At 36.7% G+C, this 6236-nt stretch overlaps 1 non-coding gene across 1 annotated transcript; it reads left to right on the forward strand.

Annotated features, from left to right (window-relative positions):
* Window positions 1-757: 757 nt before the first annotated feature.
* Window positions 758-862, forward strand: LOC121212876 (small nucleolar RNA R71). The gene has a single exon (XR_005908248.1). It is a non-coding gene; the product is annotated as a small nucleolar RNA R71 (small nucleolar RNA).
* Window positions 863-6236: the final 5374 nt, after the last annotated feature.

Below are 6236 nucleotides of genomic sequence, written 5' to 3' on the forward strand. Positions count from 1 at the left end.
CTTCTTCATCTTGAATATTAATTGCGTTTAGCTGTTCCCTTGGGTTGGGTTCAGTATTACTTGGCAAGCTATTTTTTGGTCGTTCGAAAATTAGTTTGGAGAGCTGGACTATCTGAGTTTCGAGCCCTTGGATCGACGCTTGTTGATTTTTAAGTGCAGTATCGGTGTTCTGGAAATGAGTTTCTAACACCGAAATAAACTTTGAGAGCATCTCTTCAAGGTTCAGCTTCTTTTCCTGTTGGTAGGGTGGTTGTTGGTAGCCTGGAGGTGGTTGTGGTCTTTGATTTCCTTGACAGATCCACGAGAAATTGGGGTGGTTCCTCTAACCTGCGTTGTAAGTGTTACTATATGGATTATTTTGAGGTCAAGGATTATTACCCATGTAGTTTAATTGCTCGTTATCCATGTCGTGGCCATAAGGTTGGTATTCCGAATGGCTTGTTCCACCTCCACTTGCTTCGCACTGCATTATTGGGTGAACCTACGAAGAACTAAGAAAACCATCAATCTTTTTATTTAAGAGTTCGACCTGATTAGAGAGCATGGTGACCGAATTGACGTTATAAACGCCGACTTTTTTCGTTGGCTTTGTCCTCATGACTTGCCACTGATAATTATTCAGTGACATCTCCTCAATAAACTCATAGGCATCTTCAGGTGTTTTATTATTTATGGTTCCGCCAGCAGCTGCGTCAACCATTTGTCGAGTCGAAGGGTTCAGGCCATTATGAAACATTTGAACCTTAGCCAAAGCGGTAACCCATGGTGAGGGCACGTTCTCAAAAGGTCCTTGTATCTCTCCCATGCATCATAGAGTGTTTTTAAATCCATCTGCACAAAGAAGAGATATCATTACGTAATTAAGCCGTTTTAGTCGTCAGAAAATATTTTAGTAAAAAATTTTTGGTCATTTGTTCCCATGTAGTAATTGACCCTCGTGGTAACGAGTTCAACCACTGTTTAGCTTTGTTCCTCAATGAAAAAGGGAATAACCAAAGACGAATGGCATCATCAGAGACACCATTAATTTTAAATGTATCGCATAGTTCTAAGAGGTTGGCTAAGTGAGCGTTAGGATCCTCATCCTGCAAACCATCAAACTGAACAAATTGCTGTATCATTTGAATAGAGTTATGTAACACCCCGTACCCGAGACCGTTGCCGGAGTCGAACACGAGGGGTTCACAGACTAAATTCGCTTACTATCGCAGTCCATTTTAAAATTTTCCAGGCAAGCTGGCTAAATGCGTCACTGTCACCTTAAAACTCATATCTTGAGTTTCATAACTCGAAAATCAGTTTCGTGATTTTTCCCTGAAACTAAACTCATATATACATCTAAAAATATTTTTCTAGAATTTTTGGTCGGGCCAATTCGTACAGTTTATTAGTCAAAGTCTCCCCTGTTACAGGGATCGACTACACTGCCCTTTGCGCATTACGACTAGGATATCTCCCTGTACAGGGCTTCAATACTGATGCCGTTTGTTTCTATAGAAGCTAGACTCGAAAAGGAATCTGTACATATATGGCATGACTTATAATTATCTCTGGTTAATTTATAATGAATTTCCAAAGTCGGAACAGGGAATCCAGAAACCGTTCTGGCCCTGTCTCACGAAAACTTAAATATCTCTTAACATACTATTCATATGGTCATTTCGTTACTTTCCTATGAAAATAGAGTCATCAAGGTTCGATTACATAATTTATTCACTATTTAATTCCATTCTTACTATTTTTAGTGATTTTTCACATTCACGTCACTGCTGCTATCAGCATCTATTTTTAAGGTAAACTTTACCTATTTCATGATCCTCCATGGATCAACTAGAGTTTGTCATACATATACCAAAAGTGATCATGAATGACCATTCCCATGGCTAACCGTTACCAACATTTCCATACCTCTCGACAAACAACATACAAAACGATTTTAATGCTATGATCAAAGTATATTTAAGCCATTTTCGCATGGCTATCCAAATTTACACAAAACCGAAGGATACATGACCAACAACAAAAAGGGTAGTCCTATACATGCCATTTTCAGAGTTCAACCAAAAGTGTACCAAAAGGGCTTTGATAGTGTGGGCAACTTCGACTTCAATAATCCCGAGTCCGATAGCTGACGAACCAAAATCTATAAAACAGAGATTCAAAGAACGGAGTAAGCATTTAATGCTTAGTAAGTTTTAAGCAAAACAAAGTGTTCTCAATCACTATCATTGGTCATTCATTTCAACTGTTCGATGAAGTTAATCTAGAGCTTCATCTCGATCTATAATATCATTAAACGCAACACTTGGCTGCCACATATATACTTTCGAATAATAATGACCTAGATGGTCAAATATTTCCAAAGCACATTCTTCATCGATTTTCAACTTTCAATAATCCTTTCCACTTGTTCATAATCACATCCATACTTTTAAGTATTTCAACATGACAAGTACTAAATTACCATAGGCACATAAAGAACCAAACATATTCCTTATCACATATACGTAAGCTTACAAATCATAATCCTTACCTTGTACTGGCACATCTAGCTCAACCCAACCCATACTCAGATCATAAGGCTTTTGGGCAGAATATGCACTAATACATAAGAATATTTCATCGCATACTTTATTATACAAACATACCATTACCAATTAGATCATTCTCACATTTGGAGTTATAATATTAATCACATTTACCTACCTCTTTGATACTGATAATTCACCTCGAAATCACTCCACCGATGAGTAAGTAATACGTACCTGAACATCTTGAATACATAATACTTATTTGATGGTAACTTAATGCAGATACTCAATATCAAAGTCTTACTTGAATCCTAGCATTTAGCTGTCGGGTCTTTAAAGCTCGGATATAGTACGAGCATGAAGCCTACGGACATTAATCAGGATAATATTCTTGCATAAAGCCTGCGGGGTTTTAACCCGGATATAGTACTGACACAATTGCCCTTCGGGACTTATCACATTTATACACTTCCACATCCATCACATCGGCCATTCGGCCTTATCACATATATACACTTTCACATTCATCACATTGGCCATTCGGCCTTATCTCATATATGCATGTTCACATTCATCACATTGGCCATTCGGCCTTATCACGCATATATATACTTTCACATTCATCACATTGGCCACTCGGCCCTATCACATATATATACTTGTACATCAATTTCATCATAACAAAATTGACTAGGTATACTAGTCATTTGTGGCTTATAGCTTCACTTTAATACGGATTTGGTACTTTGATTACCAATGTTTAATCGATAGCTTATAAGCAACTCAAATGGTTTTATTAAGGTTTACAACAAAATCCCAAACTCAGCACAAGCTGTTTTTTTCTGAGCAACAGTCATTAAATTATTCGTAAATGGAGCTACGAAACTCCAAATGGAGTGCCGTTAATTTTCCCTGGAAATATACTCATACATATCTTATCCAGAAAATTTTCAGAATTTTTAGTTTGGCCAATCAATACCAGATTTTTCTTAAAGTTTCCCCTGTTTCACTGTTTGACTAATCTGACCAGTCTTCACTACGAATCAAATTTCTCATTGTACAGAATTCAAAATATGTTCTATTTGATTTCATTTGAAACTAGGCTCATTAAGGAGTCTAAGCATATAAATTTTATCTTGTAACCATTTTTGTACAAATTATAGTGATTTTCTAAATACAGGACAGGGGATTTCGGAGTCATTCTGACACTGTCTCACACAACTTTAAATATCTCTTTATAGGAAATTTATTTGCTTACACGGTCTCTTTTATAAGAAACTAGACTAATTAAGCTTTGATTACATATTTTATTCAGCCTATAATTCCACACCAAAAATTTATAGTGATTTTCTAAAATCACGTTACGGCTGCTGTCCTAAGCAAATTATTGCAATTTGCTCTTAAATTTCCAAGTCCAAACACTTATGAACTTACCATTTGAGTTTAAGACATATCATGGCCACATCATATCTTATTAAATCAACTCATTATGTCCTATTATGATTGAATTTACTCAACGTTTAATCACTTAAAACTTACCTCGGAAGTGGTCGACGACTAGATATCCACGGCTATTCGTTTACTTTCTCTTTTCCCCTATCCGACTTTGATCCTCTTTGCTCTTAAGCAACTTAGGATACAACTCTTAAACAAGCTAAATCCTTAGTTTCCTTCAACATGCAAACTGTCTCCATTTTTCTTTTTGTTGCAGCCCTCTTCCTCTTCTTCGATGGATTACCGAGTTACTTGAAATTTCAGCTACCTAACTAGCTAAAATCATAGTTTTTTCTCCTTCTAGCCATCTTCTAAGCCAAAAATTAAAGCAACCAAACTTTCTTCTTCCTCCCTCAAGTCACGGCAATGGAGGAGCAACCTAGCTAATTTTTTTGTTTCTCCCCTACTAACCACTATTATTTTATTACCCATGTTATTTATTTTATTATTTCTAACATAAAACACTAACATCAAATGTTTATAATACATTTCATCCCATAGCATGGCCGGCCACTACTTGTCATAGGTGGAAATTTGACATGCAAACCCATTATTTTCATAACATGCACTAATAGATCCTTATAGATTAACCCATCACATTTCAAAGTGTCACACATAAGTCCTATTACTAAAATTCACTTTCAATTAACAAAATTCAAACATGAAATTTTCACACATGCATATATACATATAATAAGCATCAAGTATGATGGTTAATTATTTTTATGACTCGATTTTGTGGTCCCGAAACCACTTTCTGACTAGGGTCACATTAGAGGTGTCACAACTCTTCCCCCCCTTTAGGGATTTTCGTCCTCGAAAATTTCTACCGATGCATAGTTTAGGATAACGTCCTCTTATTGAATTATATCCATATAAACATTAGCTCATCGATAGCAATTGTAATTCATTACTGATTTCGGATCGATCTATAAAATCATTTTCTTATCTTAAAACAAATACATAAACATTTCTACAAGTATGCACATATATCTCATTTTCTTGATTTCATAAGCAATAATCACTTAATTTAATTCACAAATGCATTTCAAACACATATTAAGCACATATTAACATGTATAATTCACATCATCAACCCACATATTTGTAACCCACATTTTCATTCATGTATAAGCTGTAACCTGACCGAAAGTACACATATACTCAAACATCCCAATAAATATCCTTTATAACTCCATCATATCTCACTATTCAACTTAACCTATTTCCAACAGAAAATCAACTTCCACATACCTGAACATTGAATTCATTTAGCACATTTAATCACTGTTAACGATACCCGTTGAATCATTCGAAATCATTACGGATACTCATTAAGCACATATAGCTCTTACAATGCCATATCCTAGATATGGTCTTACATATGCTCACATATCGAGCCGATGCCATGTCCCAGACATGGTCTTACACACTATCTCAAATCAATGCCTTCGTCCCAGACGAGGTCTTACATGAATTCCACTTCACACACTTAGTGCCCACTGACCGATCTCGCACTCATAGTGCTCGATTAAAGGAATTCGCACACACACAGTGCCTCTAATCATTCACACACATAGTGCTCTTATTCATTCGTTATTACACATTGAAATGACTTAACCAAGTCTATAAACATCATGTATGTACACTTTTAAACATATCATCTCATTTAAATTTGAATTCGTATAGTAATGAATACTTAAACTTTGCTCAAATTACCGGCACGAAGCCTACTAGGCACGAAGGCCCGAATACACGTCACCAGCATGATTGCTCTTCGGGACCTAGACCGGATATAACACCAGCACGAATGCTCTTCGGGGTTTAGCACGGATATATCACTAGCACGAATGCTCTTCGGACCTTAGCCCGGATACATCACTAGCATGAATGCTCTTCGGGACTTAGCCCGGTTATAGTAACTCGCACAAATGCCTTCGGGACTTAACCCGGATTTAGTAACTCGCACCAATGCCTTCGGGCTTAGCCCAAAATTAGTAACTCGCACAAATGCCTTCGGATCTTAGTCCGGATACATCACTAGCATGAATGCTCTTCGGGACTTAGCCCGGATACATCACTAGCACGGCCGACCACTACTTGTCATAGGTGGAAATTTGGCATGCAAACCCATTATTTTCATAACATGCACTAATAGATCCTTATAGATTAACCCATCACATTTCAAAGTGTCACACATAAGTCCTATTA

Source organism: Gossypium hirsutum, chromosome A13, assembly GCF_007990345.1.
Source record: "Gossypium hirsutum isolate 1008001.06 chromosome A13, Gossypium_hirsutum_v2.1, whole genome shotgun sequence".
Taxonomy (NCBI): Eukaryota; Viridiplantae; Streptophyta; class Magnoliopsida; order Malvales; family Malvaceae; genus Gossypium; species Gossypium hirsutum.